The following is a 16,854-nucleotide window of genomic DNA, read 5'->3' on the forward strand; positions in this document are numbered from 1 at the left end:
CAGTTCCAGGTGAGGGGGTGTGGACTCAATCATTTGATCAGACCTAACAGTTACATAAGCCGTTTAAAAGGCCGCCGGCAGCAGCAGCAGCAGAAGGTGAAGTCAGAGAAAATAGGATCACAAGAACTCAGTGTCATTGCTGCTTTAAACATGGAGGGGACGATGCAGGTGTCCTCCAGGAGCAGAGAGTGACCCTTCCAGCAAGAAAGTGAGGATCTCAGTCCTACAAACACCAAGCAATGCAGCTGTCAGCAGCCGGCTGCCGCTGGGAAATGGACCCCCCAGCTCTCCAAAGAGTGCTCAGCCTGCTCACCCCTGGTTCCTGCTGTGTTTAAGCCGAACAGAGGCCAGAGGAGCCCACCTGGACTGACCCACAGAAACACATCACAGAGGTCTTATTTAAGCTGCTAAAGTTTTGGTAATTTGTTATACAGTAATAATTAAAAAAAACGAATACAATTTTTTCTCATGTTCATGCATAATTCCAGATAATTTTTATGTATTCAAGTAATTATTTTATGTGTCAGTAATAGAACCTAAAATCATTGTTATATTTGAAAGATATACAGAAAGTCTACTTTCATTTCTCTTAATTAATTGAACTCTAATAAATTTCTGTGTTGTGTAAAAGGTGTAGTAACTTCATTATAACGTAGCAGAACCTTTCTGAGTCACTCAGCTATTCTGAAAGACCACCTCCCCCACATTCTTACCAGACCCCCTGGTCTGATCATGTTTTTATTGTTAAGCATTCTTTTTCAAGAGTGCTAGGAATTTACATCTCTTAGACACTGTCACACTTTACACAGTTCTGCCGGACCCACACTGAAGGGAATTGGGTGCTTTATTCAGGGTGTTGCCACAGAAATAATTTTCCAGACAGTGTCCTCCAGATATGGTGAGTGAACAGTTTAGAGGGCTTTGGTGTGGCTGGCATTGTAATCATGTGGAAACATACATTCTGATGAACAGAATAGTTAACTCAAAGAATGGATTTAAAGGGAGAGGACTCGTTTCTTGTTATTAGCAAACCAAAAGGATAGTGTACATTAAAAAAAAATAAAGTTTGCCACAGAATAAAGTTACATCATTTCATTTAGGGGCTTTGAAAATTGCCATAAAAGGCGAAAGATTTATGAGATCTGCTGGCTTTGATGAGCCAGCTGGCCGGCCAGGCTCCCCTCCCAGCCCAGAAGTGCAGGAGGGCTGCCATGAGGAGGCAGGAAGGGGAGCGCTGGGCAGGCTCGTGGGCAGGTGGGCGACAATGCCGAACTTCTGCGAGGCCCCCCAACTGCACGCGGTAGAGCACACAGTCGGTTTTGGCCTTGTTCAGGTTCCTGAGGGATCCGGCCAGATGCCAGAAGTGGGTGGAAAGTTGTAGGAGAGCAGACTTAGAAGATAAAACACCTGATCAATTAAATAAACATTATTGATTATGTGCCAGACACTTTGAGACCTCTATGATCTGTAGAACTATATATTTTGCAGAGGCACCAGAAAACTGAAGAATGATTGGGTTATTTATTTCTCAAACTTATTTAAAGCAGATACTTGTGAAGTCACTGGGAGAGTCCGTATAGGACAGCTCTTCCAGATAATGCACTACTAACAATGTTTGGTCTTACCAGTCATGTGAACAATCCACATAGCAGACACAGAAAACAGATAAAAAAATTTAGTGAAGATGAAATCAGGACACTGAACCAGAAAAAAAATTGATGAAACTTCTGAACAGGAACAAAAACATAAAGAAATCAACAACAGCAATGTTCAGAACTCCAGTGCAGAAGAGGGTGAAGAACAGGATGAAGACATTTCACCTTGAACCTTGAAGAGAAGGAAAACAAAGAATACTTAAAATCTTTATTTGAAATTTTGATTCTTATGGGAAAACAAAACATACCCCTGGATGGACATGAAGCTGATGAAATCCCAGAAGCTCATGACTAACCTTTGAATATCTTTATTAGATAAGATATTTGCTCCTGATAACTTTCAGGCAGGCACTGTTGGAGTGCTGGATAAATTCTGAGGAAGAGGTTCTGAGAAAGTGCTTTGAGACAACAGCCAACACATTGTTCTGTTCAAAAGCACAAGCAGAAGCAGACGCAGGAGATCTGTGAGAGCCGCATTTGGGAAGGAACACTCAGGGAAGTTGAGTACCACTGACGACATAGCAGGGCAAGAGCACCTGCCCGTGTTGGTGAGGTCCCCCATCAAGCTCCGCCAGGCAGGGGACGCAGCCTGAGGTCCCCCGTCAAGGTCTGCTGGGTGGGGGGCATGGCCTGAGGCCCCCTGTCAAGCTCCACTTGGGGGGGGGGGCACAGCCTCAGGTCTCCTGCTTCTGTACAGCGCCACGCAGCCTCAGGTCCCTGCTGATCGCTCGTTAAGGCTCGTTATGGGAACTTGGCCTCCAGTGTGGGTGCAGCCACCTTGTGTTAAGGAATCCCTGCCTCCACTGTGGGCACAGCCATCTTGACCATTACAGCATGATGGTCAATTTGCATGTTCACACTTTATTAGATAAGATATTGAAAAAAATCTAAGAAATTTGAAAACATAGAAAAGCTATTAGGTATATGTGGGCCACTTAGTCACTGGTTATTTGAGTACATTAGCCATTGGAAATACATGTTTAAATGGCCCCTGTGTGAACTCTCCTGCTTGGTGGACTAACCGTTCTTCCAGAGGGTGGTGATGGAAGTGCCATGTTGCACCTCTGCGTGGTCTCTGCTAAAGTCATTGTAGATATAGCAGTTATTATCACTGTGGATCCAGTTGTTGGGTATTGAGTTATCAGTTTTTCAAAGAAATAAATTTTGGGAAGGTGTGGGAGGAATATGTTTAATAAAACTTTACAATGAAGCTCATGACTAACCTTTGAATAGCAGGAGTTTTAAGTATACTATTAAAAATCTGTAATGGACAGTTAAATTACCAGATAGTGAAAGAAACATGAGCTTGCCAACAAGGATTTCAGTGTAGATTTTGTCTTTATTCGATGATCTTAAACAAGTTACTGTTAAACATTGAAGGAAGAACCTACTGTTGTTCCACCCACATCTGGGTGTTGCTGTTGACATTCCTTTGTTGAGCCTATATCTTTATAAGCTTTTTAGCAAGAATATATCAAATACTTCTGTTTCGTGGTCAAGACTGGATCAGAGGCCATGGATACTGACAACAGATTGGTCTGTTTTATTCTGTCTTTTTCCATGATTATATCTACTGCCTCATCTTGATTTATAAGCAAAACCTAGACAACTTACAAAAATGTGTTTTGTGGTTTATCTAGGAATAATACAGAAAATATTGCTATCATCAGTAAGCTTTACAAGAAAGTCAATTTTGTACAGTTTATTTTGACGGAAATAAAATGTGAATTTGTTAAAAAAAAAAAAAAAAAAAAAAGGAAGAAAGAAAATTGCCAGAAAAAATCACCTTGGCTTTATATAAAACACATATCATATCATAACGATAGGCCCTTCCCCAGAAAATACTGATGCGGGCTCTTGGTTGGCAACCTCAGTTCTTGAGCTGGGCTTAGGGAGAATTCAGAGCCAAGAACTCTAGTGCAAGATAAAGTTCATTAGGGAGCAAGACGCAAGTACATTAAAGAAAGAAGAGAGTGCGCTGCTCAAATGGCTGCCTTGGCCTTGTGAGAGGAAAGTCACAGAGGCAGCGAAGGGAGCCCAGGTGGCTGTGTGCACGCAGAGAACAAGTATGCATGCACACGAAGGGTCCTTAGAGCTTAGGAGAAAGGAAGCAAAGCATAGGCACCTAAGGAAAGAAGAAGGGGAAAGGCCTGGGCATGAGAGAGCGAGCATGCAATGTGTCCTTTGCCTTAAGGGTTTTATCTGTTTTCTAAAGGCAGGAGTTTAAGGGAGTTCTCGGGGGAGGACCTCAATAGAATATTCTTCAGCTTTCCAGGTGTGTCCTTTCTGTGCCCTGGCCTCCACTGGTTGGTAAGTGCTAGTTCCCATGCCATAGGGAAGCTTCATCTGGTTTTGCTGCTTTTCTGTTCCTGGAGCTGAAACACAACTGAGGCCTAGATGTTGTCTCTAGTTTGACCAAAACTCTTCTCTGTGGTCAATGGACCCTAGGTTTGGTTCCTAAGATTCCCCGATATGATCAGAACCTCATTGTCCTGAGGGCTGAATGATTGAGGGGGTGATTGTGTAAGGGAGAAGTAGGCAGGTGAGTCAGGGTGCAGTTTCAATCAGCTGTCTCAGCTCCCCTGTGCTACTTGCCCTAAATTTTCCTGTCTAACTATTCTGCCTCACTGCTACTCCAAATACCCCCTGTTTGGGGCCATAATTCAGTTTCCTTTCCTGGACCAGAACCCATTGAGGTTGGGTTTCTAAAAGATGCAAAGCTGAAGATACTTAATCAAGTGAAAGTCTAAACTCCTAAATTCCTATGCGTTGTCTTTATCTCGTAGGCATGACTGGGCCATAAACCAAACTCGGTCTTTTTAACTTCTCTCTATGAAAGCCTAGAGCTGATACCATTGTAATAATCTGGTTATTAATTAACAGGAAAGAAATAAAGGAAGACCAGGTAATAGGCATGCCATTTTTACAGCTGTGCCAGGAAGCTGCAGTTTAACACACTGCAGGTCTAATCCCCGAAGATCAATGGGGGAAGGGACTAGACCAGTGGTTGGCAAACTGCGGCTTGCAAGCCACATGTGGCTCTTTGGCCCCTGGAGTGTGGCTCTTCCACAAAATACCACGTGTGGGTGTGCACGTACAGTGCAATTGAAACTTCATGGCCCATGCGCAGAAGTCAGTATTTTGTGGAAAAGCCACACTCAAGGGGCCAAAGAGCCGCATGTGGCTCACGAGCCACAGTTTGCCGACCACTGGACTAGACAATAGACACATGTCTGGCAAGGTCTGGGTGACACGGGAAGGTGCTTGTCAGTCATACCCGGGAATAGGGCATAGGCCAGAGTAGGCATGTAGGCATGGCCACTGCAAGGGTAGAAAAATTTGATATTTAGACTCTTGAACAAAGGGAATTCCCTCTCTGAGGCCTCTTGCACTTCTGGCTCTCCTATTGCAGAGGGCATGCCCTCCTGGCACTCGCCCACGTGGCCCACAGCCATGCGGACCCCACACAGTGGACTGATGGACACACTAGCCTGCTGCTACAGGGGACGCAGCTGCCCCAGGAACGGAAACTCCGGGGGCTGGCTTCGAGCTCTGCCGCACCCCGAGCTGCGCCTTTTCCAGGAAAATGAGACTTTGGAAACCAAGGGATGTAACTTCATGTGAATAAAAGCACTCACTCTTCTGTGCAAGTCAGAATATTCCTTTTCTCCAGATGTCGCAGAAACCAGCCCCCCAGCTCCGGATGGGGAAAAGGATACCCCACTCCTAAGAGCAAAGGAGGAATCGCACCTGTGCAATTCGCCGATAGGAGCGCAGCAAATACGCCCTTTACCCTTGTTTACCTGGCACACCGAGGGTCCTCTCATTTCCCCTAACCCAGTGGTCAGCAAACTGGCTCGTGAGCCACATACTGCTCTTTGGCCCCTTGAGTGTGGCTCTTCCACAAAATACCACGTGCAGGCGTGCACGTACAGTGCGATTGAAACTTTGTGGCCCATGCGCAGAAGTCGGTATTTTGTGGAAGAGCCACACTCAAGGGACCAAAGATCTGCATATGGCTCAAGAGCCACAGTTTGCCGACCACTGCCCTAACCCAAAGCTCTCCAGAAACATGACATGCTCAGCCCAACTCCATCCAGAGGAGAAGAAAAAAGGTGAGACCATGTCTTCCTTGTCACTATCAAAGTTGCCCCCGAGTACTGCCAACTTCACATCTGCTAAACTTATTAATTATTCTTGCCTTCAGGGAAAGATTTTATAAGATACTTGGCACAGAATAGGAATGTAATACAATTTTGTTGGATTAATGTATTTCTCTACCTCTTATTAACCTTTTCATGTTGAAGGACAAAAATTCTGCCACCCTGAAGCTGCTTTTGGGATACTGATTTTAACTGTTTATTAAGAAACAAGACTCAGAAAGAACCTTTGACCCTCCCCTCCTTTCCTGCCCGAGATTCAGACAGAGACACCTGCATCAGGAAGGAAATCTTAGGATGAGGCTATTCTCTGATTTGCATTAAGTGTGGTAAACAGGAGGGCTTCAGGCTCCACACCCACTGTGTCCCATTGTTCCTGAGCTGCCTAGCAAGGCTTCTCCTGACCTTTGTTTTCCTTTCTACTCTTCCACAACTACCTGTAAATCACTCATTCTCACTCCTGAAAACTTGGCCCCACTCTCCTCTCTTTCTCCTTTGTTCCTAATGTCTTATTAGTATATGTTTCCTCATTCTCTTTGGAATTGTTATGGATTTATTATGGCCATGTGAATTCCCCAATGCACATGAATTAAAACATTTGATTTTCCCCTGTTAATCTGTCTCTGAAAATGTGGTTATTGACACAGCCAGAAGAACCTAGAAGATGGGAGGAAAAGTATTAATTTTTGTTTTAGCCCACACACCTCCTCACTGCCGCCAGGATGATAACGCAGCGCATTCTGCTGGCATCAGTAAGCTTTACAAAGGGAAAGGGAGCTCCAGGGAAGATGCTACACTGTTGTCCTATTAAGTGCTCATGTTCAGAAGTGATATTCATCAATTTTGATCACAAATAATTGGCCAGAACTGATCTTAGAGACACACTCAAATACAAGAAGTTTAGTTAGTATCATGTGCTGGATATATTTGATTAACATCTTGAGTTTTATATCCTTTAATAAGAACAAGATTATCGGGCATAACTAGTTTGATGTAAGTACAGTTTAGATAAGTATGATCACAGCATATTTTCAGAATCTCAGATTGGTGTTTCTGCTCTATCCCTGTCCAGCTCACATCTAGACCTAGGCCTATGATGATAACAACAGGGGCTGGAAATAAAAGTTATGAAACCTTTACAAAAATGTTTAATTTGTAAATAACTTCTATTTCATCCTTCTTTTAAAAAAATATCTCCAGAGTTGGGAGAGGCAATTGTCTCCCTTCCCAACAGAATCCATCAGAGGATTGTCATCTCTAGGGCTCCATGGAACTAATTTTATTTTTGTCACCCTGTATTTTCTTAAAGAAAGTGCACAAAGTTTCATAAATTTCAAGACTCCCTAAACATATCTTTCCTTGCCAGTGGGTATTTCTCTGCCTGGAAATTTTATTCCAGAAGTGCAATAACCGTGAGAGCAGGGGAGCTGTCTCTGAAAGGCACAGACCACAGTGAGTTTTTGTGCACTGGAAAGGGGGGAAATATCAATTGTTACTTTACATTCAGTAAGTATCTATGCATCTCTATCAGATAAATATAATTGAATTTATAGCAATATAATTAAATTCAATAAAAAGTTTGTTTCTGGTAAACACTGTGATTATAAGGAATATATATATATATATATATATATATATATATATATATAATTATATATATATAATTCAAAAATATATTTAAATCAAAAAGGTCAGATATGATGTCTTATAAAGTTATTAACTTACTGTTTTATTTCTCAAAAAAAGGGAAAATAATATCTCTAGGGATATCTGGAAAGATTTCCAGGGACCTCTGGAGGGTGAGAAGAAAGTTCAGACACTCTGCAGGAATCATGGAAAGATGCCATCCTGTTCAGGCAGTGGTGGGGTGGGTGTGGAATCATTTCCAACCTCCTAAATTGAGGAAATGGGTCATCCACACATAGGCCATTGCAACTCAATCAACCTGGATATTACATATGTCAGAAGCCACACATGTCCCCCAACTACTTTCTCCTCTTGTCAATTTCTAATAGAACCTGTCTACGTCAAACACACAGGCCAACTTCATGCACACGTGTTTATTTGACATATCCTTTGTAGGATGCATGCTGTGGGTGCGATAGACATGCGTTAGCTGTGGTTCTCATGCTAAGCAATTTAGATTCTTAAAATCTTCACGTATATTCATTTACCTAATTTCCACGTCTTACTGTGAGTTTCACATTAGAAAAATATCTAATATTTTAAAGAGAATGTGGCACTTCCCTGTATATGGGCTATAGGTAGACCAGAAATTGGATATTCAATTTACTTCTTAACTGGCAGTGTAGTCTTAGGCAATTTATTTAACTTGTCTCTGCCCAGTTTGTTTAATCTCTAAAAAGGACACTAACTCTATATATCATAAGTTTGCTGGAAATATTAACTGAAATTATGTATGCAAAGCACTTAGCACTATTACTGACACCTATGATAAGTTTTATAAATGGAAGATCAGCATCACTACTGTGAAGAATCCCGGATTTTGAGGAACAGATTTGACTTTGCACACCATTCCATTCGTGACTCCTTCCCTTCATCTGATTTTACACTCAAATTGCTATAAAGTAGGCACTGCAAAGGTATGTGAACTATCTTAGATATAAGCTCTTCACAAACTGTTCATTTTCCCTCCAAACCAGTGTGAGGATGTGTCTTCCAAAACCACAGGGATGCAGGCTTAGTGGTCAGTGCAGCTTTTGGATTCTTCTGCAGTGGGTTAAAAGTAAGTGAGAATCTTGTTATGTGTTTCCTGGCCCAGGCCTTGTAATAGGAGTGCTGACTAAGAGATGAATAGTGTCAACACTGGAGTAATTACGGCAGGTATTAGGGTTAATGGAGAATCAACCATACTCTTAGACTGGGTTTCCCTTTGTCAGTTTATTGAATTAGAGCATAAAACAGTCTATAATAACTTCAAATATAATGAAGGTCCAAACACAAAATTATTTGACACTGTCATCAAAATAAAACTCTGAAGCTCATTTAGATTGCTTTCCTTTATCTCATTCTAATCTACAAAAACATGTGCTGACCAATCAATCCTTTTTGAAGTCACCATCATTATCAAACACTAGAGTCCCGATGCATGAAATTCGTGCAAGGGACTCAGCCCTCGCAGCCCCTCACAGCTTCTTCTGGAAGGTCGTCCAGACAGTCATCCTGCTGTTCTGTCTAATTAGCACGTTAGCTCTTTATTAGATAGGACTAGAGGCCCGGTGCACAGAAATTTGTGCACTCAGAGGGGTAGGGAGGGGGGTCCCCCAGCCAGGCCTGTGCCTTCTCGCAGTCTGGAACCCCTTGGGAGATAAAGACCTGCTGGCTTAGGCCTGCTCCTGGGTGGCAGAGGGCACGTCCAATCCCTAGGTGCAGCCCCTGGTCAGGCTCAGAGCAGGGCCGATTGGGGAGTTGGGGCGCCGCCCCGTCATGCACAGAGCAGGGCGGATCGGGAGGTTGCGATGCCACCCTCAGTCACGCTCAGGGTGGGGCCGATTGGGGGGTTGGGGCACTGCCCCCTGTCACTCATAGAGCAGAGCCCATCAGGGGGTTGGGGTGCTGCCCCCTGTCACTCACAGAGCAAGGCCCATCAGGGGGTTGGGGCTCCGTACACTGTCACACACAGAGCAGGGTTGATCAGGGGGTTGGGGAGCTCCCCCTTGTCATCCACAGAGCAGGGCGGACCAGGGGGTTGGGGCGCTGCACCCTGTCACACTCAGGGCAAGGCCAATGGGGAGGTTATGGCTCTACCCTGTCACACACAGAGCAAGGCCCATGGAGGGGGGTTGGGGCACCACCCTCTATCACCCACAGAGCAGGGCTGATCAGGGGGTTGGGGTGCTGCCACTGTCACACTTGGGGCAGGGCCGATGGAGAGGTTATGGCTCTACCCTGTCACACACAGAGCAGGGCTAGTGGGGGGGCGGGGGTTGGTGCGCTGCACCCAGTCAAACACAGAGCTGCAGGGCAATCAGGGGATTGGGGAGCTCCCCCCTATCAGGCACAGAGCAGGGCTGATCAGGGGGTTGGGGCGCCTTCCCCTGTCACGAACAGAGCCACAGGGGGATAAGGGGGTTTGGGCACTGCCCCCTGTCATGGTGATCCCCGTGCCGGGAGGCATATTACCCTTTTACTATATAGAATAGAGGCCTGGTGCATAGGTAGGGACTGGCTGGTTTGCCCTGAAGGGTGTCCTGTATCAGGGTGGGGGTCCCCACTGGGGTGCCTGACCAGTCTGGGTGAGGGGCTGAGGGCTGTTTTCCGGCTGGCGAGTGACTGAAGCTCCCAACCGCTCCTTGTTTTCTTTTTTTTTTTTTTATTCTGGGCCAGCTTTAGCTCTGAGGCCTCGCTGCTGAAAACATGGATACAATGTTGCAGTCTGGCTGGCTTTCAGTCCGACTGGTTTCTGGGGTTTTGTTTAGCTTCTTATTTGCAACATAGTTGCTTAGAGTTGCAGCTGAGAGGCCGGCAACTCAGGCGGGGAACGTTAGAGTCAGCCGTCACTGGAGCAAGCAAGCCTCCCTGCTCACTTCAGTGCATGACTGCCGGCCGCCATCTTGGCTGACAGTTAATTTGCATAAGGATATGCTGATTAGCCAATGGGAAGGGTAGCGGTCGTACGCTAATTACCATGTTTCTCTTTTATTAGTGTAGATTCCTCCACTGCTTACTATTATACAGCAAATGCAATAGAAAACTAACAAATGCTGACTACATGCAGTGAGCCTATATCACAGAGCCAGGTATTTTCATATGCTTTGTATCTACTGATCATCAAAGCAACCATTCAAGGTGACTTTTATAAGAGCCATTTTAGAGACGAGAAAATTAAGCCTTTGAAAAGAAAGGGACTTACCCAAGATCATAAGCAAGAGTACAAAGACATAATCCTGGCCCTGGAAGAAATTATTGCCTAAAGACATTAAGAAATATTACAGGAGTCGCTCAAAAGGATTAGCTAGTAGAAAAACAGACTCAATCTCAAGAAGGCCAAACATCAAGGTCCACTGTCCAGGAACACATAAAAATCAGGTGCTACCAATCCTCTACCTCAACATGCAGCCCAGGATACACTCTACTCTTGGAGCAGGGGGTCTGGAGCAGGAGGAAGGTCCTATCATCCCTGGCAATGTGATGCTCTGCTCTTTGATTCTTCTTCTCTGAAGGCCTCCACATATTGTCACTTCTCTCCATTTCTTTCCATTTCCCTCTCCCCTTGGTGTTCCTTCAGAAAGTGGTATTTACTTGCTGGACTGCAAATCTAACTCTCTTACAAACTTCCCACATCACAGGGAGAATCCATCCCTCTCACCCTTTACTGACAAAATGAAGTGCAAGCTGCCTGACTAGCATCTAACCTCGACTCCTTCCCATCATTCCTTGATTTCATTGTTAACTTCCATGACATAAATGCTAACTTCCACTCATCCATATTTTTTTCTGGAATCTGGACTATTCATGTTGTCCCTCTGCCTGGAAGACTCTTCCTTTGTCATCTGGCCATTGCCTCTGCATCCACCTTCCTGAGCATGTGGCTCTGACATCACCAGCCCTGGCAAGTTCTGCTTTGACACAGGCTTGAGTGCTGAGTGCTTTTCTTTTGTGTCTATGAAATACTCTGGGCTTATCTACATCACAGAAATGCTGACAGCAGTTACAATGATGTATCTATGTCTCTCTCCCTTACTACATTCTGAATTCCCTGACAATAGGAATTATGCCTATTTATTATTGTTCTCCTAATCATTAGCACACTGTATGGGATTAAATACTAGTAGTGTTGTGTTTTAGCTCAGTGTTTATAAGTGATTTAGCAGTTCACATAGATGGATATAATTTATTTTAATTGTTATGTTTTCCATATATTCTTTTGGGAAAATGTTTTTCATCCTTGTCTTATTATACTCTATTTTTATTTACTAGTAATGATAAATTTCTTTTCAAATAAATAAATGTATTTGAATAAATAAATAAAAATACAAGGGAAACATATTAAGTGAAAATTAGTGTGAGTGCCAAAACTTGTGAGAATGATACAGTAATGACCAAAATGTGGGAGGCCCTGGGTTAATTTGTCTTTCTAATGCAGAAGTTTTGATAGGTTGATTAGAAATGCATTTTAGATCAGAATCCTTTGGAAGCCTGTAAAATCCTATTTCAAGGGATCAACTTTGCTTATAAAAACAGCCTGCTTCCAGAAAAGAGGTGGATATATCTACAAGGCTACAACAAAAAAACACGTTTACATTAAATTTGAGTAGGGCCCCTTCTGCTGGAAGTGGAAACAGTGAGGGAGCAATTCCACAGATGACTTCCCCTGTGGAATCCTGGAAGAGCACATACAACAGGCCACTTAAGAGGAATATGTGGGGCAGGTAGTTATGGAGACTCTAGGGCCATGAGTGGGCAGGACTGGAAAGTTTGCTCCTGCAAAAGGGCCAGATGTGGTTCATAAACCCCAGAACTTTCCTCTCAGGGATTTGACGACTTCAAGTGCAATTGACTTTTACTCACAAATGTGAAAAGCCTTCCAAGAATGTGAGCCCATGCTCCTAGAGAACTCTTTTTAACTCCTTTAAGCCAACATTCCAGAAGCTTCCTACCAGCCCACAAAAGCCAGACTACACCTGTATATGAAACATGTGCCAACAGGCTAACCTGCCCCAGGTCTGTAAGGCCTCTGATTTAAGAGCTAAGTCTACTCTGCAGAATTACTAAAATCACAAAAATTGGTATGATTCAATCACTTATGTTATAATTATTCTATTTTTATGACCAATTCTAGATAACTTCCTAACTTTTCAACATATCCAACTCTTAAAACCTTGTACAAATGTGGCAATTAAGGTAAAAACTCTTTTTCATAGTCAATCATGGGTTTGTTGCTTTGAATTGTCCCCATACAGAGATTGATTATGGGTAGTCCTTCCCTGGTATCAGATGTCACCTTTCGGTACCCCTCCTAGCAGCAGGCATCCTGCAGAAGGTTCTCCACTGATCAGCACCTATCTCTGGGCTAGAGTCTCTGTAATCCAACTACACCTGGAAAACAGGGAGTGCCCTGCTTCACTGGAATCCATTCTTGCCGTCAAGATTAAGTTCCTTAGTGAACCTTAGTGAAACCATCCCATCAGCTTCCCACACTATGTCCCATTAATTGCCCCACCGTAGGGAACCTCTAATTTCATCTTTCTACCAATGGTCTGAGACCTACCCTGTGCAGTTAGAAGGGCACAATTGGCACCTCATTTACATAAAATAGACCTACCTGGGAACCAGGTGGGAACTTGAACTATAACAGGTGGCCTTGCCCTGGCCAGGTGGCTCAGGTAGTTGGAATGTCATCCTGTACACCAAAAAGTTGTGGGTTCGATTCTTAGTCAGGGCACATACCTACGTTTCCGGTTTGATCCTGGTATACCACACATGGCAGATACCATCCTCAGGGATAGAATTATAGTTCTTCTCCCTCAAAAATCTATAAAAACGTATTCTTGGGTGAGGATTATAAAGAAAGACGGCCTCTCCTTTGTAGAAAACAATTTAGGGTGTTGCCTTAATCTGTGTCTCCTGGCTGCAGTGGCTGCAGCTCCTTTTTGCTAACATAAGTGGTTTTCATTCTCGTTTCATACAAAGTTAATTTTGGTTTTCAGTAAGATATACTTATTCTTGGAGTTTTTATTCTAAGCTCAATCTCTGAGGTCCTCTGATAACTCCCAACTGCCATTACCTAGTCTGAGATAAAATTTACCATAAAATTTACAATTTACCAGAGTAATTGTAATTATTTGTAGATTTCTCTTTCTCTTCCATTAATGAGTGACTAGTTTGAAAGAAGCAGTGATATAATCTCAACAAGTAGGGATTTGCAGTGTTTATCAAATGGTAGCTACTCAGTGAATTTCTGATAAATGGAAAAACAGGCCTAACATTCATGGTTAGTGATGGTGACTCAGAGACTTTTCCAAGATGTGGTTCGAGTGTGCTCAGGCTGTGGGCCTAGATGTATGAAAATGGTATCTGCAAGCCAAACCAGATGTAGTGAGACAGTTATAGCAGAATAAGAATATCTGGCTCAATCGCCTCATTCTTATTTAATCCTAGCTAGAATACATGGTCTGATTTTGTGATTCTAAGATAAATATGGTAACATTTCCCTAGGCACATCTATAATTAATAAAAGGGTAATATGCTAATTAGACCGGACATCTTCAGGACATTATTCCAGACATTCTTCCTGATGAAGCCAGGGCCGGAGGGAAGCCAGCCCAGGTCCTGGGTGCCTGCCGGCAGCCAGAGGAGAGCAGCCCAGGTCCCAGGTGCCAGAGGGAAGCCGGTGCTGGCAGCCAGGAGATGAAAGGCCTGCTCTTGCATGAATGTTCATGCATTGGGCCTCTAGTCTATATATATAAAACCCTAAGTGACCAGACCGTTCAACCATTTTTCCGGTAGCTATGACACACACTGACCATCAGAGGGCAGATGCTCAATGCAGGAGCTGCAAAGCTGGGGTGACTTAGCAGCTGCAGTTTTCAGGTGATGCACCTGGAACCAAAGAGGAGGAAGCCCAATTCCGGGGTGCATCACCTGAGAACTGCCCTCTCGCAATCTGGGACCTCTTGGGGGATGTTGGAGAACCAGTTTCGTCTGATCCCCGCAGGCCAGGCCGAGAGACCCCACCAGTGCACCAGACCTCTGGTTGGAAATAAACATTAATGAGAGGCAACCACCCTGAAATGTCACTTGATTGATGTCTAGCTAGCAAACAGGCCAAGAGGAGCCACTTGACATTGCATAGAAACAACGCGGCACCGCATTGTTCCCCTTGTGTAAAAATTACAAAACTAGAATTTCAATTTGCCTTTTCCTCCTCAAAAAGTGGTTCTTTGTCTGCCTTTTTAATTGGAGGAAGGTTAAATATGAGCCCTTCTTATTCTTTCTAGACAGGCTGCACTGGTCTTTCTTACTTACCTTTGTAAGTTACTCTGTTCTGGCCAGTATTTGAGCATGGTCCACTGGTAGCTAAGCTTTTATGACTTCTCAGTCTGGCCAAATACAGGATTCTAGTTACCCCTGTGTGGCCCCTATGCTGGCTGTGTGTCTGGCTGTGCCAACTTTCCAGAGGCCCTTGCATTGGTGCTCAGCTGCTGCTGGTCATTGGTAAGGCTCCTTCCCACACCATAGAACACAGCTTTCCAAAGAGACCTGACAACCCAACAGCCCCTTTTCAGAAATGCCCTTATTTTATGTCAGTTCCTAACAGCTTAAAATATCAAATTTTCCAGGCATGCAATGCAGTTAGAATGAATCACTGATCAGAACAAGGCATTTTAATGGGTTTTCACTAAAATGCCCAAAGTGATCTTTGAAGTAACAACCTAGACCAGCCAAGTTGTTTAGTCTGTCTTGGCAAAACAACAGCTTTTTATGAAGTTTCTGAAAGTCATCAGGATACAACATGTATATTTACCTTAACTTGCTCCCTCTGTCACTGACCGGCATGCTTGTCAATGGCCGAACACTTATCAGAACCAGGGGGGTCTTGAATCCTGACAATAGTGCAAAATGGCAGATCACCTCATCTTCACTTTTTATTCTCCGCTGTGACTCTAGCCCTGAGGATGGTATCTGGCATGTGTGGTACACCCTGAGCAAATATTAATTGAGTTAATTATTTAACAGATGAGAAAACTGAAATTCTCTATCTCACTAGTAATTCCTCGTGCCCAACAGGTTTGCTGCTATTTATCCACTAGATCACAACTGCTGCCTACACACAGTCACACACATGTGCAAGCACATATAGGGGTTTACTTGTACTTATATCTCTAGCCTGGGGAGATATTTTGAATATATTATCTAATATCTAAGGCTTTGATGAGCCTCTGCATTATGTATGAATTTGATAAGCACATTCAATATGCCTTCACTCAAGTTGTCATATCATCAGGGCACTCCTTCCTACTAAAAAGTGAAACACTCCTTGGGTGTGGCTGTTTTGATATCTCTATCTCCATGTATTTGTATTACCAGCCAGCCAGCGTTTCTCCATCCTGTCCTCAAGAATGTTTGGAGTCATCATTGGAAAACAAAGAAAACTGTTAAATTTTAAGCAAAATTGTGTTCAGTGTCTTTTTATGTATTCTTCATTGTCATGCCCTTGACCTGTAGGCCCGGCTTAGTGCAATGGATTTTGTGTGTAGAAGCAGGAAGTCGTCAAAAATTTTCTTTTTTTCCCCTTCTAGACAAACATCAATTTAATTATCCATCAAATGAGAGTAGTGATAGTTGTGAAGGTAAATCATATGTTAACAAGAAAAGAACCACATCATACTAGTGGTCAACATATATCAATCTCATAGTGTGTGTGTGTGTGTGTGTGTGTGTGTGTGTGCATGTGTGTGTGTTTTGTTTCGCTTTGTTTTTTACCCTTTCTTTGCTCTCAGCAATTTCAGGGACCATATAAACTTTTAATAACACTTTGTCCAAAGGACCATCAGTTAATCCAAATGTCATAATTATAGGCATTCATAGTTAAAACAAACTAAAATTGACATCGGTTTTCCCCAACCAACCCATTATTTGTTTTATTATTTAATTTATATAGGGAAAATATAGCTCTTTGTGGTAGGCAGCTCAATGTATTTTCACAGCATCATATATTCACCACCACAAACAAGGTGAGTTCCTCACTTTAAATAATTCCTTCATGCTGTATCTGTGGTCAGATGCTCTCCAGCCCCAGATCTGGGCAACCACTGATTTGTTCTCCATTGCCATTAGATTGTCTTTGCCAGAATTTCATATAAATGATATACAAACATTTTTTGTTTATCTTCTATAAATACGTGGAGGGAGGTTGCTGGATCATGTGGTCAAATTCATCTTTACTTTTATACAAAACTGCAAATTTTTTTAACAAAGTGGTTGCTCAATTTTTCAATCTTACCAGCAATGTATGAGACTACAGTTCTCTGCATGCTTATCAATACTGTGTGATGTCAGATCTATGTATGTGGTAA

The sequence above is a fragment of the Myotis yumanensis genome, unplaced genomic scaffold (genome assembly GCF_028538775.1).
Source record: "Myotis yumanensis isolate MYYU_CA2020_CCGP unplaced genomic scaffold, mMyoYum1.0.hap1 SCAF_8, whole genome shotgun sequence".
Taxonomy (NCBI): Eukaryota; Metazoa; Chordata; class Mammalia; order Chiroptera; family Vespertilionidae; genus Myotis; species Myotis yumanensis.